Genomic DNA, 27,246 nt, shown 5'->3' on the forward strand with positions numbered 1-27,246 from the left:
CAAAAATCAATACAAGGATTTAAATCATGTTTTCAACAAATGTTAAATTTTGAAAATTCAACAAATTACTTTAATGTTTATGTGCCTATTTCCTTATCAGTGAGATGGAGATTATAGCTGTTTTAGATAGATTAGTTTGATAAATATATAAATATATATATGATAGATAGATAGCAGATAGACAGAGATATGTTTATAATATATAAATATAATATATAAATATATGTTAAATACAAAAAACATAAAATATACAGCAGTGATCTCACTTTGTGAGAAAAAATAGCAAAAGAATCAACATTCTGCTTAATGAAAGTCTATTTTCTTAGTTTTCAGATGGAATTATTTAGATGCTGATGTATTTTGGCTGCTGAACTGAACCAAGATGGGAGGGAACTGGACCTGCAAATTAATGTTTTGCTAGAGGGTAATGGTATAAATGTATTTAAAAGGGCATTTACTTTCATTTTCAAACTCCTTTATGGTAAAATTTAACATGGACTTTTTATATCTACTTATTACAAATCTCAAAATTGAGATAAAACCAAAGCTTTTGTGTGATTAATTACTTTCATATACTTAAATGCACTACAAGGCTGCATTAAAGACACCAGCACAACCACATTCATTGCAGCATTATTTACCATAGGCAAGGTATGGAATCAACCCAGATGCCCCTCAGTGGAAGAAAGGACCAAGAAAATGTGGTATACATGCACAACGGAATTCTGTGCTTCCATCAGAAAGAATGACATTGCCTTGTTCTTAAGGAATTGGAAAGCTTGGAAAAAATGATGTAATGTTATGTTATGTTAAGTTAAAATTTATGAAATATTATTTGCCCCCAAGATAACTTATGCTAATGTATTTTCCCAGTTGCCCTAGCCATAAAACAAGTAATACAGACCCAAAGAAGCATAAGTTGCATGGTTAACCTTGTTTGTAGTAATTGGAATATGGCTATAAATCTACAAGTAAATACACTAGATGGTGAAAGGAAAAATATTACACTTAGATATAATAAATTGGACAGGATTCTGAAGGCTCACACAGTAAGACCAAAGGAGAATATTCTTAAGAGAGGATAACAAAGGCTTGATAGTTATGGTATATGATTAATTAAAATGATGTTTATTGAAATAAACTCTAAGAAATGGAAATGAGGGTTTTTTTTGTTATTTTGCTATTCAGTTTTTTTTTTCATTTCTTTATTTTTTTTAACTTTGTGGCTGCTTTGCTGTACCTTTCACCTTGTTTCGTCTTGTACATAAGTTTATCTATTTAGAGGCAGTTGAAGGGGAGCAGTTATACTTCCTAGACACAAGTTTGAAAATGAATTATACATCTTGTAGGGGAGGGAGAAGGTGGGGAAAACTTGGGGAAATTAGGGAAAAGGTGACATTGTTCAAAAGGAAAAGGTATTCATAACCTGACTGATGTAACTCTAAATATCTGTACATCAATTTTACAATATTTTTTAAATTAAAAAAACAATAAAATATAGCTAAATAGGAAACAAGATACTATCTATGGTTTTTCAGTCTTCCTACACTTCCTAATAAGCTAATAATCAAAAAATGATCCTGATTCTCACGCATTCTTTTTTATTCTTTTGCATGAATGCATTGAGTGTTGATCTATAATAGTATATTTAAGTGGGTGTTTACCTTTCAGGGCCTTATAATGTGATCTCCAAGCTCCAGATAAGGAACTAGACATAAGGCCAGCAACATATTGTTAAATATCTATGTATAGAGCTACATAACTCAGACTTTGATTCATTTGGTAGAAAAAAAAAGAGAAATAACATATACTTATTCTTAATTTTGAAAAAAAATGGATTTTTCTGAGAATCTACCCATTACTAAAACTTTGGCATTTTTTTCTACTCCCCAAATGCTTTCTATCCCTGTGGTGATTAGAAAGGTCTCATGTGCCATTTTAATAATCAGATCTGCAAAATTTCATTTAGCATCACATCCAAACAATCCAATCTGAAGGTGATTGACATTTCTGCTTGTGCATCACCGTCTACTAAACCAGATGTTTTACCTCCCCATCTGCCAAGAATGAGCATCTTTTTATGATCAATTGTCAAGACACTCTATCAAGACTGCACTAATGTTTAGATAGAAAGTAGAAATCATTCGACTGCTATCATTCTGTCCTCTTTTCCTACACTGTTATAATTTTGCATTTATCTTATTTTCTTCATGCTGAATATCAGTTTTGCTTTCCCTGAAAATATTTGTTAGTGTCAGTGATTGCCTTTTGACCCAGAACAATATAATCTTCTAACTGCAATCAAAATGAAGATTTGTTTATGTGAGGGAATAACTTAGGACTGAGATCTCATGCTTCTGAAACAAAAAATCCATAGTTTTGTCTTGAATTTAGAAGCATAAGAACGACTACATTTTTTTCTTACTAATAAGCATGATTTCTTTTCAGGTATATTGTGGGACAAAAATGATGAGAGCTATCAAATGATCGTCCCTATCACTCATCTCTTGAACTAGTATTTGTTAACAAATGCAAGAAGATCATAGCTGAATGTGGAATGTTATTATATTGAGAGTATCAGAAAGAAAATATTCCCTCTTGAAACAAATGGAAAATACGCTAGTGTTCTTTAAAGACTACTACCAGTTAATAACAGTGTTGTTCCCTTGAAAGAAAATTTCTTAACTACCTGAAAAAGCCTTCAGGAAAAATACAGCTCAAATTAAATTTTGAGATATGAACGCAATAATAGTTAATTTGGGAATGATTTAGGCATGGTGGTAGAATCTGGACTTTCACTTATTATTTCATTTTGACTGATCTCAAAACTCAAACAATTTCTTTTTACTGTGTGTACTATATACATGTAAATATACTTAATGAAAACATTCATAGGGAATCAAATGACTAAGGAAATTGGTATATATATTGGAGAGACCACTGATGGAAAAAAAAAAAAAAAAAACTTTCCAGAAGCGTCCTTTTGAGGTTTAAATGCTAAGTTCGCAAAGAGTGGTCCTGGGTGTCATTTCATTAACAAAAAATACATTTATAAAATTGAGATATGAAGAATCACTTATTTGTTGAATGGGTCACCCACTGAGCTATTCAGTTCAACACAAACCTGGGCAGGAAAGCACCAAGAGCCTCTTACTTAGAAATTACTAGCAAAGGGGCTGGGAATATGGCCTAGTGGCAAGAGTGCTTGCCTCGTATACATGAAGCCCTGGGTTCGATTCCCCAGCACCACATATATAGAGAATGGCCAGACGTGGCACTGTGGCTCAAGTGGTAGCGTGCTACCATTGAGCAAAAAGAAGCCAGGTACAGTACTCAGGCCCTGAGTCCAATGCCCAAGACTTGCCAAAAAAAAAAAAAAAATACTAGCAAAAAACCCAGTCATTAAGCACATATGTCAATTTCTACTTGTAGTAATGTGAGAAATCAACACTCAATGATAATATAAATGAAATGATAGAAGAGTTTACTTTTTAAATAACATTTAGTAAAAAAAAAAAACTGTGTGTAAAGATCAACTAAATCTTGACACAAAATGATCTTCTTAATTTGCTTCTATAATTATAGTTCTGTTAAAAAAACAAAAACACTCTTCAATGCTTTCTGGTACTATAGTGTTGTATGAAAACTGGATAGATGAGAATCAGAAGCCACATTTTGAGGGGTCAAATTGGGAATCTTTATTGGAGAGCCAGTGACTAGAGATGGACTCCTGTCTCAAAGAGCTGCAGCCCAGCACAATGCTTTTAAAGACAAAACAACATGTTTGTGATGGAGACCCAATTTCAACTGAAGCAGGCCATATAGGGAAAACTCAGGCACAAGCAAAACTTCCTTAAGGCTAAGCAGCAGGACATCTGCATATTCTCTGAAGCAGAGCTTTCCTATCTCTCCTGGAAGTAAGAATCTGCAGTTCAAAGAATGGCTTGTCTCACCTCTAAGTTTTTGAAAATCCCCATCACCCAGCTAGGTGCAAGGAGGACTGGGAGAATAAGGTGATACTACTTAGACCCAGTTGCCTTATTTCAATATTTCTTTTGTCTTTTCTTTTACAGAGAATCTTCTCATTGTCTTCTTTCCACTGCCTCATTTTCCCCCTTGTATTCTTGATTGGTGAAAATTAAATCTGAAGAAAGAAAAATACTTAATAAAAAGCAATACTCATTAGTTTTATTTTATTTTCCTTTTTCAGGTTATTAAAGTTGTTACCATAGAGATCTTTCACATCTTGGATAACTTTACCCCTAGGCATTTTTAAGATTATCCTGATTTCAGCCTCATACTTCTTATTGTTGGCATACAGAAAAGCCATTGATTTTTGAGGGTTAATTTTCTACCCTGCTATTTGCCAATATTTCAGATCAGTTCATGTAACTTGTGAATTGAGTCCATGGGGTTCTTTAAATACATGATCATGTCATCTTCAAAGAGAGAGAGTTTCACTTTATATTTCCCTATTTGGATCTCATTTATATTTGGGTTTTGCCTTATTGCTCTAGCTGAGAATTTTGGCAGAGTTGGTTAAACACCTGTAAAAAACTAAAGTTAGATCATTATTTATCACCCTGCACCAGAATCAATTCCAAATGGATCAAAGACCTCAAAGTAAAAACAGATACCTGAAAACATAAGGAGTAGGAAAAACATTAGGGCTCCTTCGCAGTGGTTAAGACTTTCTTTATAAAAACCCAGAAACACAACAAATCAAAGACAGGTTGGACAAATGGGATTGCATGAAACTCTAGAGCTTCTGCATGGCAAAGGACATAGCAAGCAGGATAAATAGTCCACTGAGAAGGTCTTCATTAGCCAAGGGCCTCATATCTCAAATGTACTTAGAACTCAAAAGAATTAAGTTCCCCCAAAACAAACCCTCAAAGAAACAATGGCCACATTAATAAGTGGGCTAAAGACTTAAAGAGAGACTTCTCTGAAGAGGAAATAAGAATGGCCAATAGACACATGAAAAAGTGATCAACATCTCTGGCCACAAAAGAAATTAAAATCAAAACCACATTCAGATTCTGCCTCACCCCAGTTAGAATGGCCATTATCAAGAAATCTAATAACAGGGGATACTCGAAGAGATATATGTGGCCAAATAGGGAATCCTACTACACTGTTGGTGGGTGTATAAATTTGTTGAAACACTCTGGGTAGCAGTGTGGAGGTTCCTCAAAAGACTAAACATAGAGTTTACTTATGACCCAGTAACTCCGTTTTGGGCACTTATCCCGATAAAGTCATACTAATGCTATTAGCACAACCATGGCCCTTGCAGTGTTATTTACCATAGCTAAAATATGGAACCAACCCAGATGCCCCTCAGTAGATGAATGGATCAAGAAAATGTGATATATATTTATATGTATATATGATATATATATATGTACATAAATAATGGAAATTTATGCTTCCATTAGAATGAATGACAACTCAGGGAGGAGGGTATAGGGGAGGGAAGGTGAGAAAAATATAAGAGAAGGTATAACAAATATGAAAGGAAATGTACTTAGTACCTATGTAAGTAACTGTTAACCCTCTGTATATTACCTTGACAATAAAATTTCATTTTAAAAAGAAATACAAAGGATACTTAAAAAATAATTCAATACTCATGATTTTTAATTGCATAGAAAACTTTTGAACAATCATGTGGGTACAAAAATAATATCTAAATGGTTTCATATAAATCTGTCTTACCAAACTTAGGTAGTAAGTTGGAGAAATGGGGGTACATTTGTTAGCATTTTCCTAGCCTCAGGTCCTCAGCTCCTCCCACTAGCCCCTAGATCCACCCATATCTAATGAGCCACTCCTACTCCCTACCTAACTACTTCCCCTTTACCCCCAGAGAGAGAAGCTGCCACCTGGATAAGGTGCAGATGCCATGTAGCTCCCTCTCCTGTGGGAACTATGGCCCCACTAATAAACCTCCTTATGAACCTTCTTCTCCTGTCTATGATTATCTCCGCATGGTCCTCTGGGATGGTTGGGACCTATGCTTTCATTGGTGCCGAACCTGGGATAGGTTCCCTGGTGGATTTGCTCCCCCATTTCTGGGGGGTCCAGGCTGCCTCTGGGACCTATTCTGCTGTCCTAAGCCCACCCAGAGGACCACCGAGGTAACTTCTCCTGACCGAGCGCTCTACTTCCATCCACCACGGCAATCTACAAATTTGCCCTAACACCCAGGGTAAGTGATCATCTAAACGAGGGCTCGAATCCGATTTTTCGATTTACTATAGGGCCACAGGACCGTGGCTTTAGGGCCACACCAAAAATCTTGGCCCCAAGTTCTGAGCCCCACTCAATGACTGTAGCATAGGGCCACAGGGCCACACTCTGCACTCGGTCCGAGACACAGTGATTGGGGTGATGATTCCATCGCTGATTGTCTCTCACATTTCAGCTGACCAGAGTAATACTGAGGACGCCACTAATCACTTACCTCAGTTCCACTAATCACTTACCATGGGAGGGGCACAATCATCCATCACAACAGATTTGAAACTCCAATCAGGGTGAGTGACCATTAGACGAGAGCTTGGATTTTCTCTAGTTCAACTCCGCTGGTAACTCAAGTGGGGAACAGTCTAAATCTGCTCAAGTTTGAGCCCAATCTTACAAATTTGGACTTACATAACTTCTATGAGAGCTCGGGTAGGCAGATGGAGTTCTCTCTCTCTCTCTCTCTCTCTCTCTTTGCCTCTCTCTATGCCTGTCTGCTCGTGATGGGCTGGTACTAGCTTCCAAAGATACCAATATTTGTTTAACATCTGCTTTGATTGATGTTTGTTAAGCTTGGAGATTCGGTTAAGTTCTGCTTGTTATTGGCTAAATCCTGTTTTCTCTAGCATTGACCACGTGGCGGAAAATAGAATTGATTTTAGCAAGTGCCACCTTGGTCCCATCAAAGTTTCAAAAACTCTTGGAGGTGGAGCCCACCCATCCCCCAGGTAATGGGCATGCAAAATTCCTTGAATTCCTTGAGGCAGGGCAGGGACTTGGGAGACTCAAGCTTGGGGTAACCCTGCCCCCCACCCTGAACTCTGTAACTGTGGCCTTGCAAGTCAAATGTGCCTTGTAATTCAAATGCTCAGAGGTGAAGGTGTCTTGCTGTGTGCCTGCTAAGGATCTGACCAGCTCCGCCACCATTACGCCATGCTGCATGTCTGTGTTCTGTTCCTGTACTGTCTCCCATCTCCTGGACCTTCTCTGGTCATAACATCCCATTGGAGCTGAACTGGTTTCTCAAAAATCCAATTCCTTGCAGAATAATCTGTGACTCAGAGTTAGAAACCAGGGAATACTGGGAGATTTCAAATGTCTTTAACCAGTCTGTGTAGAAATTTGTAGGCAACACAGAAGGAGGTGTGACAGTCTATCCAGGGGACTCTGAGATGCCACTACAGCCTTGTCCAGATCCAACCCATCTCTCCTGCCTGCCTCCATCACACATGACTAACTAAGCCTGCTGATTTGGGATGGAAGACAGCCACTTCGGATCCGCTGAAGCTGAGACTTTTACATTGTCCCAACCCTTTGCCCTCTTGATTGTCATTCATTTGTTCTCTTCCACTTGCCGGTAAGGTTAAATGGTATGCTTTGATTTGGTGGCACATGGATCTCATTCAGTCTGCTGTTCTCTAAGTGTTACAGCAGAACTCCGGCAAGTAATTGTTGGTCAATTCTCAACAAGTTACAGGTAAGCTCTCCTCCTATTGTTATCCTCTTGCTGTAGTTAGAAATAAAAAGGGCTTTTATGGCTAAGACTACTTGGATTGCAGTTCGAAGCCAGCCCAGGTCGAAAAAAAAAATATCCCTCTAAAACTCCATCTTCCAACTAACCAGCAAAGAGCCAGACTGGAAGCTTGGCTCAAGAGAACCAGCCAAATGCTGAAAGCGACACCGTGGCTCAAGTGGTAGAGTGCTAGCCTTGAGCAGAAGTGCTCAGGGACAGTGCCCAGGCCTTGAGTTCAAACCCTGTGAATGCCAACTGGGACCAGCTATCTGAGCAATGAGCACCTAGACCTTCAGGACGAGGTCAATCCTGACAACAAGGAACCATGGAGAGGAGTAAGAAGAGATGAAGTCTCATCTTAAATGGAGTCAATTTAAACTTGCCCTTTCAAAATTAATCAGAGCCAAGAGATCAAGAGGAATAGTTATTTACCCACCTAATGTCCATACCTGTCCTTTTTCCATCTGCACAGAAACTTGCATTCTTGCCCTAGTTACTTGCTATTTGTATATGTATATATACATTAGCCTCTGACTGGTTACGCCCAACCAGTCCACTATCCCTAAACACTTCCTTCCTGCCCTCAGTCCAGTTATTCCTCCTTCCTTGTAATGGGCCACAATTGGGTTTATGTTCCAAATGGAACTTTTCTGGCTTGTGCCCAGGGTGTGTTCTCCCATGTTGTTCATGTTAACTGGTCCTGTGAACTTGTCAGCCTTTTGCCTTACCTTTTCAAAAGTCTCTTTTAACAGGATAACATCCATCACCCAGGACGCCACCTGGGAACTTGTAGTTCAATGTCATCCTCTTACTACACTGCTGTGCCCAGGATAGATCTGGACCCGGAAGGCCCCAGCCCCAGGAACTCCTTGATATGTATGCCCAAGCTGCAGGAGGTAGCTAGAGGAGACCATGACACCCATTGGCCCTGATAACCATTCTTGTGGAAATGATAAGGACTTTTACCAACCAAACTGTCAAACAAATACTTCTTGGACAGTACCAGGCCAAATGAATCAAGGACCCCTGACTACTTCGCCCCTTTTCAGCAGGAAGTAGTTCCAGAAGAGACAACCTCTGCCCATACTGCCAGCCTGGTACCCCTCCACTGTTATTAATAAACAACAAATGGGGGAATGTTAGCATTTCCCTAGCCACAGGTCCTCAGCTCCTCTCACTAGCCCCCAGATCCACCCATACCTAATGAGCCACTCCTACTCACTAGTAACTAATTTCCCTTTACCCCAGAGAGAGTAGCTGCCACCTGAATAAGGTGCAGACACCATGTAGCTCTCTCTCCTGTGGGAACTATGGCCTCACTAATAAACCTCCTTATGAACCTTCTTCTCCTGTCTGTGATTATCTCCGCATGGTCCTCTGGGATGGCTGATACCTATGCTTTCAACATTGTTTTAGTAGCGCCAAATAATGAAAATGTGTCCAAATATGATCAAATTCTTCAATAAAATTGTAGATATATTTCATATAGCCAGTGCATGTCCTAAGTGAAATACTTTTCCAAGTGAAAGAGTTTCAGGAGAAGATGAATGGTATCCATAACAACCCAAAGTTGAGAGGAGGAGAAAGAGAACCTTCTCTTTGGTTTGTGCTTAAACATACTCATCCTTCCTGGGATAATTTCCCCTGTAATGATCGATACGGTTTAATTTGGTTTCATTTTATATGTAGCCTTGGAGGGTTTTATTTGCAGAGATTACTGAATTTAACAAGAATAGTCTGGTGCTTTGAGTCTGTGATAGTCATATAGAAGGATCAAGAAACGTTATGGGCCTTGTTAGAATTGTGTGTGGTGGTTGGTGCTAAGAAGGCATATGTCTGGTCAACAACAGTGTTGTTCCTATGGTCATCTTCTGTAGATATAGGGGGTGATGTTTGGCGAGGGGTGGCAGATGGTAATGAACTCTTTTTATTTTTAACCAGTTAGAAAGCTCTTTGTTCCCTATTATGTCCTGCTCTGCAAATGCAACTAACTCAATCACTTTACTAAAATAAACTCTTAGACATTTCACTTTTTGATTCTTGCCATTCTTCTTGCTTTATCTTATTATTTTTACACTCATGGATACAACCCTGTACTCAGAGAAATCATACCAAATAACGGTCTTAAAAGGGAATAAGTGATTACATCATCACATCTAATTATACAAAGCTTAACTTCTTCTCTCCTTTGCTTTAGGGCCTTTCCTCAATTTCACTTATTTGTTGAGTGACTCATACTATAATTGTTTAGATTTTATACTCATAATCCCTCCTTGAGAAATATATTTCATCAGAGCAGTAAGCAATTAAGAAAACTTAATTTTAAAAATTAATAAATTGAGGATTTAAATAAGGAGTGTTTTCATTAGAATATGTAATGTATTTTTCATGTATTCTCTGTATTTTCATGAGTTAAACATAAGATACTTATATGATGATGTTGTTTTGTAGGTTTGGGGGAACTTTAGGAGATATATGTTAAGGATGTATTTGTTTTATAATAACAGTAGCAAAAGAATAGAATCAATATTGTTAATGTAAGAGAACAAAGACAACTAACCAACTTTTGAAAAGGAGGGCTTAGAGGGAATTGTCTGTGTCAATTTTAAAATATAACAAGTAAATGAAAAACAACAACAATGAAAACTCTATATGAAGTTTTATCTTTCTTTTTCCTATGGTTTATCCCCTGTTGTCACTGTATTTGATATTGTATTTGGATATTGTGTATACACCTACCTGAGTTAGGCAAAGGAAGCGGAACATCAAAATAGTGAGACAAAGGAAAAAGGCCAAACCAGTGCAACAGTAACTGTAACTGTAACCCCTCTGTATATCAGCTTGACAATAAAATTAAATTAAAAAAATAAAATATAAACAAATGTCCTAAGTCATTTCTGTTCTATAAAGTTACTTTAGTGTTCATGACTTATGTCTTAGCTGATGGATCCACATTTCTCTTTGAATATTGATTGTGGAGTTCTGATATTACAGGAGACTTTAAGTATTATCTAGTGCTCTGTCTTCATTTTATAGCCAAAGATGGTAGAAAATGAAACTACTTGTCCACACAAGAGAGTGTTAGGTGGGTTGAGGTAGGAATACTCTTGTACCTTTTCTGATACCTACATGTCAGCTTTCCTGTTGGACAATAGTGTAGGACTTATTTGTCATGCATAAATGTTGATGTGCAGCCTGGTGCTAAAGGCTCAAGATTGTAATCCTAGCTACTGAAGAGGCTGATTTCTGAGGATCACATTTCGAAGCCAGCAGGAAAGTCCATGAGACTCTAATCTCCAGTTAACCACAAGAAAACTAGAAGTAGCAGTGTGTCTCAAAGTAGATTGGTAGACTTGAGCTGAAGAGCTCAGGGACAGCACCCAGGAGTTTGTGAGTTTGTGGCTTCCCTGGACTATTTAACAATTCCTACTTTCCCTTCCACCTAAAACACAAAAAAATGTCCATAGAGTACTAGCCACTAAATCACTGAAAGTACTTATGATAGTTCTACCACATTTTCCTGAATGTCATCATAATTATTAGTAAAAAGCTTTGACTTTTAATAATTTTACTCACAATCAGACTGCTGATTTTTCTCTAAGAATATTTGTTGCTGCGCCTTATCCAGCCCTGGCTTGCTACTGAGTTAGTTTAGAAAATTCTTAGCTATTTAATGAATTTTTGATTAACATGTGTACCTTGTGTATCTTGAAAAGCCTTCGGAAGCCTACTTAGGAAATCACAAAAACACTGAATCACAATAGTGATTCAGATTTTAACCAATCAGCCTAATGTTATTGAGGTCCTTGCTGACTATTACAGAGCTTTAGGCTGTTTTGTTTGGTGACTCTATCAAAAATCATGAGTCATCATAAAAACTGGCTGTTCTTCCCAACAGAACTCCAAAGAAAGAATTGTAAAAGGGGCTGGATTTATGACTCCAAGCTCCTCTCATGTGTTCACATTTCTAGACAAACATAACTGCAGCATCTCTGTCAGCTCACTACCCCATTGAAAGGGTAGGAAGAAGAGGGGACAGATGTTTTCTTCTATTCTCCCATATACCTCTGGAATGCCACATACCTCAGGAATGGTGAATGCTAATGGAGGGAATCCAGCTGTATAGATAAGTAAGAAGGGCTTCTGTTCTAATCCTACATGCTGAACTCATGAGCCACAAATGGGAAGGAAGGCTGTCCTGTTAGAATGTAAGGATATACGAGGCAAGTACTTTACCACTAGGCCATATTCCCAGCCCCTACCATACCATTCCCTCCCCAAAACCCTGGCAATATGGAGCAGGGCAAGAAGGCAAAAATGGGAATGCAACTGCTCCTTCCCATTTACTTGGAGCAGTTAGATCTTCCTGCCTGGACAGGTGACTGAGCTTTCATTTAGCAGACCAGTACCAAAGGGAACAAGATAGGAAACACAGAGAAGGCAAGCACAAAACCACAGTGCCGCTTCTGTTGTGGCCACTCTCGGGCTCCCTGAGATCTACTGAAAACCTAACACTAGGGAGGAGGGGTTCCGGCTCCACAGGGGTGTTCCTGATACTAGTGAAACATTTGCCCAGGAGATGGAGGGAACATGTGTCTTAGTGGACAGGGGCCTGAAGTACACTGGAATTTAGAGAAACTTGTTTATAAAGACTATATACTTAATTATTGCATTTTCTTACAAAATATATTTTGGAAAATTGTACACTGTCAATTAAAATGCTTTTGTTTTAAAAAAAAGAAAGTAAGGATATAAAAATCAGCCTTGGGAAAATTTTTGATGCATTATGAAATAAAAACATTGTTGGCCTGGGAATGTGGCATAGTGGTAAAGTGCTTGCCTAACATCCATGAAGCCCTGGGTTTGATTCCTCAGCACTACATACATACACAGCAAAAGCCGGAAGTGTGCTGTGGCTCAAGTGGTAGAGTGCGAGCCTTGAGCAAAACGACTCCCGAGACAGTGCTGAGGCCCTGAATTCAAGCCCCAGGACTGGTAAACAAAGCAAACAAACAAACAAAAACATTGTTCAGCTCTCACTTGTTGGTGTATAGATGTAAGATTACTTACTCAGGAAACTTAGGTAGAAGAAACACAAATTGAATGCTAAGCTCAGTCAGAGCCTATCTCAAAAGCAATAAAACAATAAAAGCAATAACAAGTAAGGGTTAGAGGCATAGATCAGGTTGTAGAACACTTGAAGGAAAGGACTTGGGTTCAATACACACACATACACACACACATGCACACACATACACACAAGACATTTGTTACCATATTAATGGAGTTAATAAACATTCTATTGACCCAGTTTTCTTTCCAAAGGGAAATTTTCATTGGAGTTATAATCCTTTTCATATATTTACTTTAGTTTGTTATAACAGCAATACACAAATAAATGAGAGACTTGTTTGCTTGTCTTTTTTTTAAATTCATTAAAGCATGAATTAAGGTGTGAATGTCCAAACATGCATACAGTTTTAGCTTTCTGCATGAATTACATTTAAAAATGGCTAATTTTGCTTTGAAAATATAGTGGCATCTTGGTTCAATTATTTTTTTGAAAAGTCACATAAAATCAATACTGGCTTTATTCATATTTTTACTTTTTTTTTGATTGCCAGATGAAATACATGACCCTTCTGCAGATTTCTGACATGTCAGTAACTCTTCCAAGAACCTGGAAGGCATTAAAACTTTTAACGTTTTCAACAGCCCCATGAGGAAGTTGCTGTCCTATTTCTCACTTTACAAATGAAGGCACAAAGGCAAAGAATAGTTAAGCTACTTCATCAAGGCCCCACCTCTGTGAAGTAACTGAACCAGTATCCCCAGCCCAGTCACTTCTTCATGGTAATGTTACAGAAATCAATGAGCTTCACCCTAAAGGAATTTGAGCTTTTGTACAACCAAGAAGGCCAGGGAAGAAGGCAGCAATAAAACCACAACAGAAATTGGTAATTGGTAATTGAGATTTCCAGCTTCTAGGTTATTGAGAGTTTATTTTCCTGAGTCGGGACACTAATGTGACTGGATATCAGTGACCCTGTCTCATGTAATTTTGCATAATTACTAGTTCTTTCACAGGGGTGGGAATAAGCTTTAAAATCAGTTTAAGCCTTTCAGTATGTGTGCCAGTTAAGTTGTGTGCATTTGCCTGAGATTCCTGTACTTTTCTGCCTCCATAATACAGCCATACACTTCCATGCAATTGATCCAAGGCTGAATTTTGCATAAACCCAGCCTGCAAATCCAGCCCTCCAATTCATTGTTAGTTGGAACAGGATAATAGAATGGAGTATATAATATTTATTCTTGTAAGGTTTTTTTTTTTTTTACTTTTGTTTTTATTGTTGCTGTTGTTTGTTTCAAAGGAGATTCTGACGTATGTCTTGGTCATGACTTTAAGGCATGAAAATGTGATGGCAAATGGGGAAAAGTTTAGCAAGAAACTGTCTCTCTAATTTCAGCAATCTGGCAGTGGGTGAACTCTCACAGTATACTCTGTATAATTATGTGTGTGGTTCGATGCTGAGAACAATTCCTGTGAAACAGTCATGGGCCTTAACTCTCTGTTCATGACAAACACATTGTCACAAGGCATACCTGGCTTACTACTCTGTCCTAAATTTGATTCCTGGTTTAGTAGATCTGTCCAAACTGCAGAGGGTTGTTTTTATTCTTTTTCCAGAATATGCAATGTTCCTCCATTTTTGAGGATGCTGTTCCTCTGCCTCCAGTAGCCTGCCCCTTCTCCCTCGCTGCTCTATCTCTCATTAAGCTCGCTGCAGAATGCTGCTGTATGCAGGATGCAGAAGTAAGGTGAACTCATTCTCAAAGGCTGTGTAAGGAATCCTCCATCTATGCATGTACAAGAAAACTCACTTCCTAAATTCTCCTTAGGGAACAGAGTACACTCATGTATGTAAACTGACAGGTAAGTTTCCTTTTATATAGTTTTGGAACATAGGCACATGTGATTTTTTTTTTAATTTCAATTAACTTTTCATGTGTATATTTTTCCTTGTCTTCTACTTATAATTTTCTAAACTTATTGTATTATATCCTTGAAGTTGTATGAATAACACATTCTCCTTTACTGATTAAGTCTATGTAAAAAATAATATAGAATTTAAGGAGACTTATTTTCTTTAGTGTATTCTATGAAAGAAATAGGTAGATAGACAACTTGCCAAAAAAATTAACTCAAATCTAGAATTCAGTTTTCTTTTATGAGCTACTATTAAAGTGATTTCTATTATTTAAGATTTCTATTATTTAATAAGAGAAAGAAAACTATATTTTAATGTTATGTATTTTTATTTAATTTTATTCAGTGATTAAGAATTTAGTATGTTCTAGCTCCTATTAAGATATTAGAAATTCAGAGCTGAATGAGACATTCATAGGGGAGCATAAAAAAAAGAGAAAGTGGATTTGATGTAATAAGTTTCAAAAATAAACCTTTAGAAAGTGAAATTAACCTGTAATGTAGTCTGACCTATACTTTCATTTTTAAGGACTCATTTTGTCATGTTTAAATGGTTCTAGGAGTCTCTGTGATTATTGTTGTATATTTGTAACGATCCTTAGAAGTCTGCCTAATTGCTGATTCTTAAAATAGAAAATACCAGAAGATAGTAGGATAAGCTACTAGAGTAAAAGGAAAATATGAGACATCAGATAAAAAGGCTCATAGAGAATCTTTGTATTGGTTAGGGTACTTATTGAAATTCCACAAGAGCAAGTACAGCAAACCAATCTAGAATATGAGTTCTGTATAGTTGTCAGATTGATCATTGCTATGTTTAGAGAAGGAAGGATGGAAGGGAATACTTTAGGACAAATGCCAGATAAAATAATGGAAAGAAGGAAGGAAGGAAGGAAGGAAGGAAGGAAGGAAGGAAGGAAGGAAGGAAGGAAGGAAAGAAGGAGGGAGGGAGGGAGGGAGGGAGGAAAGGAAAGAAGGAAAGAAGGAAGGAAGGAAGGAAGAACAAAAGAATAGAGGGAGGAAGAGAAGAAGGAAAGAAAGAAGAAAGGAAGGAAGGAAAAATGAAAGGAGGAAGTTGGAAACAAAAAAGTGAAGGTGGGATATTTCATGAAGCATATACTTATAGTATGTCCCTTTGTCATATAGCCAGTACTTCCGATTACGCCAACATCTCTCACTCTTCATTGTCTTCATTTGAAAACTCTCCTCAGAAAATTTTCCTCTTTTTTTTGGGGGGGGGGGGGCAGGTTTCATGTTAAAATATCTTTCTGCCATTGATAAAAATACATACACCTTGCTGGAGTTTATTTTTTCAGGTGGTTCGGTGTGTTATAACCTCTGCCATGGGAAACCAGGCTGTGTGTGAGGTCAATCTCCCCTGTTCCCTCTACAGTTTGAAGTCACTGAAGCAGCAGCTGTGGATTCTCTTGAGAGTAGAGGCGGCACCTCTCCTCCAGGTGCTATTCTCTAGTTGCACTACTGTTTACTTTCTACATCCTGTATGTATCTGTTAGCTCTTGCCAAGCAAAACATTCTCCCTCTATGTAGAAAATAGTTTTTAATGCTACTATCTATCTGAGAATGACCTAAGAACTGAGAACGGATGCAAGCTTTGCCAGAGCAAACATATTTTCCCAAGAAGTAATGACTATAGGGCCTTTTACACCTAGATTTTCAGATGATTTATTTTATTAGTAGTATTTATTTGAAAAAAACAAGTGATGTTTTATCTTCTTAATATGAACAAAGATGCGTTGAAGTAACGGAGATGCTGGCAGATTTTCAAGAGGAAAAACTGACTTTATTCGAACATAAATTCTATTAGAAATGAGTTAGAGACCATTCATAGAAATAAGAAAATAATCAAGTAAAAATGGATCTGTGTTTCTCATGAAAATGTGTTCCATCTTGATCAGATTTCATTAGAGTCTGAATTCCTCTGATTTAGATAGTTTTCAGAAAATGGGATAATTTTGACTTATACATGTGATCTGAGTGCAGGTGTGAAAACTCAAGAAACAGAGGGTCAGGGATGAGGTTCCTTTATGTTGCTATGGCCACTACAGTCACTTAGACACTCTGGAAAGGGTTAGTAAGAAAGGCATCCTAATATCCTCTTGGAATTAGACCTGCAGAACCCAAGTATTAATTTCATAGTGTATTGGAGAGGTAGGGCATGGATTACCTAGGGTATGAAATGAAGGTGCCTTCAGCTAGGAAAAGGAAATCAGAGAAAAGGAATATTTATCAGTAAAATAGATGTATTCCACATGAAATCTATTAAGTGGTAGACCCATTTATAATTTTGATGTAATTCTAAACCTCCAAACTTACTAATGCACAAAATTATGTCTTGGTTTCCATTGTATTTAGGAGCAAATATATGTAATAGGTGAATGTAAAAGAGAAATAAAGTCATTTCCAACATCTATTCAATTCAAATATAATAATGTAATTTCTTATTTCTTTTACTTGTTCTTGTGCTCTGGCCAGATTAGGCTGCCCTCTAAAATCCTCAGATACTTTAAGTATCCAGCCAAAGTCACCCTTCAAAATATGAAATTTCGGGGCTGGGGATATGGCCTAGTGGCAAGAGTGCTTGACTTGTATACATGAGGCCCTGGGTTCAATTCCCCAGCACCACATATACAGAAAATGGCCAGAAGTGGCGCTGTGGCTCAAGTGGCAGAGTGCTAGCCTTGAGCGGGAAGAAGCCAGGGACAGTGCTCAGGCCCTGTAGCCCAAGGCCCAGGACTGGCCAAAAAAAACCCAAAATATGAAGTTTCAGTTAAGTAAGATAAACATTAATAAAAATCTTTAAATGTTTCAAACATGATAGCCAGCTAGAAACAATGTTTTCATTTGTATATTACATTGCTTTCTCTGTGTGATAAGAATTCTGACCATATGTTTATATGGGAACAAAAAGTAAGTTGTCATTTGTGGATACTATTTAACCACAGGTGGATTTTACTTAAACACAAATGCAAAATAAAGTAAAGCATCAGTATAGTAAAACAGAAAAAGGAAAATGGAAAGTCTTAATTTCAATTTTTTCAGCAGAATTTTTATCAGGTTAGTAATAAATCTACTTTTAGATATTCCTGAATACTCACAATTACTCATGAGCATTTGTCTTCACAGGTAAAGATACAACTCTATCATTATTCTTTCACAAATAAAGTTCTTCGTCTACCAAAGTAACAGAAAATATTAAGTTCACAAACTACAGAGAAAGAAAACTTTATGTTTGGACTCTTCAGGAATATTTTGATAGATGTATAAAATCTCATTATTCATAGCATTCAAATATATTTTTACTGTGGGTTGCCAATATTTTGATAAATCAAGCCGTGCTCACATTTAACACTCATAAGCTTATTTGCCAAGTGTTTTTGTTTTAGTCTCATAAAGATGGGGTTGAATGTGTTATATAGGTCATTGAAATATGTTTGTGTGTGTGTGTGTGTATACGTATATGTATATAAATTTGTAATTACCAAATCTCAAGTACATATCTTTCTATTGTTGTATTTCTGAACATTATGTCTTATGTGTGTTTTTAATTCTAATATTCATTTTGAGAGGAGAATGAAAAGTTTGACAAATACTAAAGTAGAAATATTACTACATTATGCTTTTGGAAATTTATGGTTAAACAGTCCATATAAGTTAAAACTAGGTAGGACATAAAACATTATATAATTTTTCATATTGTAATGTAACATCTAAACATAAATAAGTTTCTGCAACTTCAAATGTGACATTCTTTGCAATGAAGTAAACAATCCTCTATAAGAAAAAAAGAAAATTCAAATATCTAAGCTGTTATTTTAAACTTGCTTTGCTACTGTTTACAACATCTTTTTTTTATGTCTCTGCTTATTACTTTTTCTCTCCCATTTTTACTGTGTTAGTCTGCCTCTGCCTTCCAAGCCTAATTTGGGATGCCTTTGACTTGTAAATGGGGAACATTTCTCCAGTCTCCCCAGGGATTCTGATTACTCACTCCAACAGTGAATAGTGCATTTCCAGTCATCTTACTTTGTTCAGTTGTATTTTGTCTATGGAAACACTTTCAATTTGGGAGTGTTCTGAATCCATCTTTGCCCCTGAGTAACAGCATTAATTCTGTATGTAAATTTTGTCCAATAAATATCTCATGAATTAAATGTCTTTAGAAGTCACTTTCTAAAAGCATTGGCAGAGAACTAGTGAAGACTGATAGATGTAGTTATAGTAAAAAAAAATATATGTATATATATACATGGCATCCCATATTTTCCACTCAGATAAACTCTAACCCTAAAAGCCACACTAACTCATTTATTGCTTAATAGTAATATGGTCTGAGGATTTTTTGCTGAGGAACAAAATTTATTTTCTGTGAGAGTTGTCTTCAGACAACTAAGAGAACCTATGCTCCATCAAATAGGAACCACCTCAGTAAGCTACACCTCCACTTCCATTTCTTTTTTTTTTTTTTTTTTTTTTTTTTTTTGGCCAGTCCTGGGCCTTGGACTCAGGGCCTGAGCACTGTCCCTGGCTTCTTCCCGCTCAAGGCTAGCACTCTGCCACTTGAGCCACAGCGCCACTTCTGGCCGTTTTCTGTATATGTGGTGCTGGGGAATCGAACCTAGGGCCTCGTGTATCCGAGGCAGGCACTCTTGCCACTAGGCTATATCCCCAGCCCTCCACTTCCATTTCTTTTGTATTTAAAGTCACTTGTCTATAGGACCAAATTAATTTTTGGAGTGGGAGTTTGTAATTGTACTTCTGAAAGACTAAATAGATAAATGTGCTTACACTGATATATTTACTGTAGTTTAAATATGGTGACAGAATGTGTTTGAGCCCATATTATTCATTCTGTAAAAATGGGGAACTTGATAGCCACAAACTTTAGTTGTGGCAGTCAATCATGGCCAACTTTCCAAACTTTGATCTACAGGCAGAGTTTCCATTATAACAACAACAAAAAAAAAAAAAAAAAAAAAGAAAGAAAGAAAAGAAAAGAAAAGAAAAAAACAAAAAACACCCTACAAATAGCAGACCCTTACCCACAATGCCTCGGGTTAGCTATAGACATGTGACCTCATTCTCTCCTTTGGAATTCTGAGAATGTCTCTTCCTAGGACTGAAAAACAAAAACCTTCAATATGAATGTGTAGCCATTGTTCTTTGCTTTCCCGTGAATATATGACACAACAGTTGTTACATTCTTCTCAGGGCCACATTGACATAAAAATGATTGAAATGAGAGAGCTGAGAAAAGTCTAGGGACATAATGATGGAGACATACAGACCAAAGCACCCAGCCATCTCTAAGATTCCCCTCCTCAAATATCTTGTTATATGAAACAAAAATAAATAAAATTTTTTCTTAGTGCAGCTACTTTTAGTTGGTGCTCTATTTCTAGTAGCAGAAAGCATCTTTGAGTGGGTTAGAGAAAAGGAAGCCTTCGAGAATTTTAGAAACTTGTTCCATTTTGTAGAAATGTTAAGTGACAGAGTAAGCATTTAGAGTCAGCTCAAATGACAATTTTTCTTTCCATACCATGCAATGTCTGGGAAGGCTTTATTTTTCTTCTATTTTGTATAGCTTTTTAAAAAATTACACTTTTTCCCAATGTTCTTGCAAACGGTTCAGAAAGTCAAGATTTCTGAGCAAGATGTTATGTTCAGGGATGGATTGTATCTAAAGTATTAAAGATTAGTTCCTAGCTTGTATTAACTCCCTTAAAAATGTGAAAACAAGGGCTGGGGATATAGCCTAGTGGCAAGAGTGCCTGCCTCGGATACACGAGGCCCTAGGTTCGATTCCCCAGCACCACATATACAGAAAACGGCCAGAAGCGGCGCTGTGGCTCAAGTGGCAGAGTGCTAGCCTTGAGCGGGAAGAAGCCAGGGACAGTGCTCAGGCCCTGAGTCCAAGGCCCAGGACTGGCCAAAAAAAAAAAAAAAAATGTGAAAACAAATATTTGCTAACTCTAGTCACTGTATATTAAAACTGACATATACTTCCTGTTTATATTTTCTCTAAGAAAGCAGATGAAAAACATTCTGTTCAAGCACAGAGCAATATAATTTGACTCATACTTATTCTCAAATTTTCTTTACATAGATTTTATTTTAGGTGGAAAAGAGATGTCCAAAGGCATAAACAATTTATAAAGTGTTTCCCTTTTCTTTTTCTTTTCTTTTCATTTTTTAGCATATTCAAGCATACAAGAAAACGAGAATAGAAAAACTATTGGGGTTGTCTATTGAGATATCACACAGATTAAAATAGGGATTTATACAAAATCACCACTTGAGGTATTTAAATTAAAGAGTATTTACAAAAATTATTCAAGAATTTTCTGTTTACAAGTTTGAATTTGAAAGATTGGTCAACTTTGTTTTTCATGGGACTTTTATTTATAGATTGCAAGATGCTTATTATTTCCTTGTAACAGATACCCCTGCATGATGGTCTTATTTCCACAATAAATTATCTTTCTAATTCAGCACATATAATCATTGGTGCAGTACAAACCCCAGGGAAGCACACATACTGAAGAGGAGATAATTTACTTGGAAGATATTTGTTAGAAGAATGAAACTGAATAACAGTAAATGAAGTATAAAGAGTTGATTATTAGAAAAAAATAGTCCACTGATCTCCAAAACAAAGCATAAGAAATACTTCCTTTGGGAATATAACAGTATATTTTACAACATTCCATACTGATTTTTTGATTAGACAAAGAAATATTCTGCTTTAGAGAATTTCTGGCAATTTGCAATGTATTACTGTAAGAATTTTCTCATTGGCTTTACATAATTTTCCTGTGAAGTATATATGCTAAGATCAGTACCTCATTATTATTCAGATTATGACATTTAAAGAAAATATATCATTCAAATTACAGGTAGTAATTGGCAGATCTTGATCTAAATTCTAGAATTATATTGTTTTTATAAATGCCCTTGTTAGACGCTCACAAAAACTGGTTGTAAATAAGATACATTATCTGCACCATCGTATTTTATGCTGATAAGCAACGTAAGATTTTTAAGATATATTTCGTGTATCTTCTAAGAATACAGAAAAGTAAGAATCATGTTTTCTCTTTTAAAATTGAAAGAAGGCCAAGAACAGTAAATAAAATTCTACCATAAACTGTAAAACTATATGTCTTAACCTGAGAGGTAATTACATAAGGTACACACACGTGAAAATTTATCAAAACATATGTTAAAGATTTTATACTTTACTGTTTAATATTGTCTAAACAAAAAGTGTAAAAAATGAGTATATGAATGTATGCACATATATTTACATCCATAATGACCAAAGCATACACATGGGATCCTGTATATGTAAAATCATTTTTGCAGTGGTGATTTTTGTCTAATTCTTATAGTGATAAATATATCCCAAGAGAATTGCTTTTTAATTTGCGCTCATAAAAATGTTCAAATAAGCTTGGAGCCAGAGGCTCGCACTTATAATCCTATCTACTCAGGAGGATGAGATATATGGATCATGGTTCAAAGCCAGCTGGGGCAGGAAATTCCCTGAGACTCTTTTCTCCAATTAACTAGCAGAAAATTGGAAGTGGCTCTGTGGCTCAAGTGGAAGAGCACTAACCCTGAGCTGAAGAGCTCAGGGACAGTGCCCAGGACCAGAGTTCAAGCCCCATGACCAACCAAAAGAAAAAAGAGAAGTTCAAATATATGAAACCTGATTTTTGTTAGAATGAATGGTAAAATTATGCAACCCTGACTTTTTAAAACTCTTTTTATATATGCTATTTGAAACATAATGTGGAGGAAAAGGTAGTTTATAAATACACATTCCTTGATCAAATGGAAGATCCTTAAAGAGAACCTAGTAGGTCTTTTGTAAATCTTGTAAACTTTTTTCTCTCTCTTTTTCTCTCTTTCTGGAGTCAATCTTAAATTTGATGTTCTTTTTCAGTTTTCCAACTCACTGAAACTTCTTTGGACCATCCACCTTATGCTTCAGAGTTCTCTAGCTGCTATGGAAGCTTGACTTAATAAAAGACACACACACACACACACACACACACACACACACACACACACACACACACACACACATACACAGTTCCAGTCTGCACTCTTGTCTGACAGGAAGTCAGGAGCTTTCCAAAGAAGGTGGTTAGGTGTGTGGTTATAAACATTGCATTATGCATCTTAGAAAGACCTCAGAAGATTGTAAAATAAGAACTCTCAATAAAAATAAAGATTCTCGGGCTGAGAATATGGCCTACTGGCAAGGGTGCTTGCCTCCTATACATGAAGCCCTGGGTTCGATACCCCAGCACCAAATATATAGAAAATGGCCGGAAGTGGCTCTGTGGCTCATGTGTTAGAGTGCTAGCCTTGAGCAAAAAGAAGCTAGGGACAGTGCTCAAGCCCTGAGTCCAAGGCCCAGGAATGGCAAAAAAATAAAAAAATAAAAAAAAATAAAGATTCTCAAAATAATATATGTCAATCCATTTCAATGCACTATGAAGTTGAGAAGAAACAACATGGTTGTCTCATTTTGAAAAACATCCTGCTCCCATTTCATCATTCTTCTTACTCAAATATCCTACAGTTATAGAAATCTGAATTGCAGTTGGCAATATCAAGACCTTCATTTGTGTCAGAATCCCCATTAGTATGTTCCTAGAAATGTGAACTGCTCAGTGTTCCACAGTTCATTAATAAATATTTAGAATTAAACTGTAGATTTTTCAATTACTATCTAAAATTTTTTTGGTGGGGAGGGGTTAAGAAAGCTGAGAGGCTTTGATGATCTCAGTTGACAATTCCCAGGAACTAGTAACAATTTAAATAACTCTACTTACAAAAAAGATGTTTGAAACAATCTTAGTGCTGTGGTCCTGTTCTGATAATTATATGTCTCATAGACCCTTTCAAAACTGCATTTTGATCATCTGTATTTTCTCCTTTCTCATACTAGCAATCATGTTTTAAAAATTGAAGCTTTCTTCTTTCTATTTCTTATTTTATTATGTTCATGTGCTTATATCATAGAGCAAAACTTGTCATATACTAGGTATACAACAGTGTTTACTGATACTGAAATAAAGAGGGATAAGTAGTCTAATGGTTAAAAGAGAATGTCACTTCAGTCACATGATAGTGTTTTTCTTTAAATTCCATAGCATACTTTGAACAACTCTTGAAGTTTTCACTTTTCTGACATCCTTCTTAAATTCTAGATGAGAACTGCAGCCAGGGTAGAAATGTCTGTCATTCCCAGAGAGTCTGTCAATCATCACAAAAAGTACCACATGATCTATAAAGAAGGAAGACAAGGTACCTTCATTCATTGAATTTTATTCAGAATGTTTACCAAAATAGACATGTTAGTTTTAATTGACCAATGTCAATTCTGCTGAAAGACATTTGATATGTTTTATAACAATAATTTATTTATCTTAGGTACAAAACAATTGTTCTTTCCTTTGTTTGGCTTATAAATAGGCAGATCTATTCTCTTCTAAATCAGTGCTAAATATGTCTTTCCTGAATTTATAGCCAGCTTCCCTCCTTTTCTTCTTCTTGTCTTTTTTTCCTTGTCCATTATCGAGGCTTTTTAATGCAAAAATATACGTGTATATGTCTTGTGTTAAAGTTTTGTTGTACTATGGTCTTTTGAAATATCTGTATTTGTTTAAAGTTGATAACCTTTTCTCTCTATAGATTTCAAGCATTATTGATAAACAATAGAGCAAATATCTGTTATAATGCCAAGGACTTTGGCATAAAAGGGATAAACTAATAAATGCAGAAAAGTAGGAAACAAATATTACTGGATATTAAAGTATGTAGTTTGTTGTAGATTGGAGAGAAATGCCATACATATGGAAAGATATTCTGGCAACCTATTGGGTAAATTTCATATGTCAGTTTAAGTGACTTCATGTCATTTTCTTCCTGTTACAAAGCACCATTGTAGAACGCAGAGAAATAAAGAGCTATATTCAGATCTTTACTTGAACACAAAAGGTCAAATTAAAGTCTAAATGTGATCCATGTTATTATAGTATCCATATTATTGGCCTGTTCTAACCTTCTACACTCTGGAAAGAACTCTAATAAATATTTCAAACTTTGCATGTCTACTACTGGAAATAATATTACATAGGGTAATAGAATAGGTATTATAAGTACAAGAAAAATGATTTCAGGAAACTGGTAGATGGAAGGATTCTATAAATATCTGTGATTTCCATGTTGAACCCTGGCCATCAGTTCTTACTTTCCAGCCCTCAAATGGAATTTTGGAGATTCAAATTGTTTTCAGATTCAAGGACAGACCAAGAGATTTTCTAGGTCCAAAAAAATGGAGAGAAATCACATGCTACTCTTCATTCCTATTCTCTATTAGGTCCACACAGAGTCTGGAAGTTGATGCATACATGCTATAGTTTTAACACCTCATGTGGGAAAAGCTTGCTAGTCACATGGGAAAGTTCAAGGGGAGGAGTTGAGTGCTGTGCTTGAATCCCTCCAGGATAGGCATGCTCATGTAGGAAAGGAAATTGGGTTTCATTTCAGAGCCCAGTATGAGCTGGATGAATGGTTTTCAGCTTCCTCTTTGGAAATTGCAGTAGAACTGAAAGGTTGGAATTGCTTGGGACACAAACATATAGGCAGCTGGTGGTATGGCTTTAAAGCCTGTTTTCTGAGCTAAGTGCTTGTCCTCTTTCCCAGTATTTCTGGCCTACAGTCAGTGACAGTTGGACTATATCATTATAGGCTTAGTATGTTGTTTAAAAGGTCCAAACTATTTCAAATGCTAAGTTTCAAAATCCTGTATCCTTCCAAATAAAAGACACATAGGCATATTTTTCCTCTTATATAGAAACAATGAGCAATATAGCAGTTTTTGTAAGGAACATCCTCTCATTATTCAATATGACTTGAATTTCACAGCACTATTTATAGAATTTTGTCATTTAAAGATATGATACAATGCAATGGACAGATAAAGTTATCTGAAATTTCCCCTCAGTTCCCATGACTCTTGTTTAGAGGAACTCTACTAGTCTGAGCTGCTAATAGGAAATGACATTATAATTAGTTGTAAGGCAATAAGACATCATTGCATTTCACTTGATCTTAGATACATAGGCACATTTCTATTTGTTGGGCATTTATTTGAATATCTTGATTTCCTTGGATACGGTAGAAGTTGACAGAACAGCTAATTTGTTATCATCATATACTTAATTGATTATTTGCTATTTGAGCAGCATCAATAAAATAGAAAATGTAAATACAACTGAATTTTTTTTTTTTTTTTTTTTGGGCAGTCCTGGGGCTTTGGACTCAGGGCCTGAGCACTGTCCCTGGCTTCTTCTTGCTCAAGGCTAGCACTCTGCCACTTGAGCCACAGCGCCCCTTCTGGCCATTTTCTGTATATGTGGTGCTGGGGAATCGAACCCAGGGCCTCATGTATACGAGGCAAGCACTCTTGCCACTAGGCCATATCCCCAGCCCAGTACAACTGAATTTTAATTTATCTTCCTGTATGTTGGTCTATGGTTCCATGATGGGTAGAAAGAAGCATTTGAATTAAGGAATAGTAGCTGAATTATGATATACAAACTTTGCCTCCAGTTCTGAATACATTACACACACATTTTGTAATTTGTTTTCTATTATTTATTAAACAGAGACATTACAGAGGGAAATCTTATATCAGAGAATATTTAAAGAATACATAAGTTTAATAATTTAGTCTCTTCATCTACTTTTACTAAAAATGAACAAATCATTTATATCTTCATGCTGTCAGTAGTCAAGTCTGGATATTGGTTGCCCTGATTCTGATGGTGCCATTTCCTTTCTTGGACTCTCACCTACTTTGTTGGAGTGGTTACAACAGAAAACAAACTGAAAGTGAAAGATAAGGAAGTAAAAAGGAGAAAGAAAGTAGATTGTAGCTGGAGGAGGTCCGGGATCAAGTGTGATTTTGCTTTATTTTGAATTTTTGTTTTATTATTTTTCTTACTTTTCTTCTGTTTTAAAGATAGTCTACTACAGAGTAAGATGATGTGAGGGAGAATATATCTCCTGATTAAATTAATAAACAAGAGGTAGCAGTTGTTTCATTGTCTTTATTAGTTTATTTCCTTGGTTGGCTGTTCACTGGATACAAATGTATGGCTCCAGTTCCTAGTGCCACTGCCTCTCCATCTGCTCCATTTGTCCCAACAAATTCCCCCATCACTCCTCTATATACACCAAGACGTACAATGAATAAATACACAGCTAGCTTATTGAATTTGTCCTGTTTAAAATGACTGCTCTGATGGCCTTGCTTGTGGCTGCGCCTGCTGGACATGATGCCACAATGAAGAGAAGGCCCAGACAGAATTAGACATGGTGCTGCTTCAGCATGTGCTCCTGACACTGCACTAAAGGGACCTCATCTTTTAATCTTCAGTGGACCCAGGTAAGA

The 27,246-nt window shown here is 36.6% G+C and overlaps 1 long non-coding RNA gene across 1 annotated transcript; it reads left to right on the forward strand.

Annotated features, from left to right (window-relative positions):
- Positions 1-5,110: 5,110 nt before the first annotated feature.
- LOC125363378 lies at positions 5,111-19,354 on the forward strand. Its single transcript, XR_007213220.1, has 3 exons — positions 5,111-5,228; positions 11,986-11,989; positions 19,343-19,354. It is a non-coding gene; the product is annotated as an uncharacterized LOC125363378 (long non-coding RNA).
- The last annotated feature ends 7,892 nt before the right edge of the window (positions 19,355-27,246 follow it).

Source organism: Perognathus longimembris, chromosome 14 (genome assembly GCF_023159225.1).
Source record: "Perognathus longimembris pacificus isolate PPM17 chromosome 14, ASM2315922v1, whole genome shotgun sequence".
In the NCBI taxonomy this organism is placed as follows: Eukaryota; Metazoa; Chordata; class Mammalia; order Rodentia; family Heteromyidae; genus Perognathus; species Perognathus longimembris.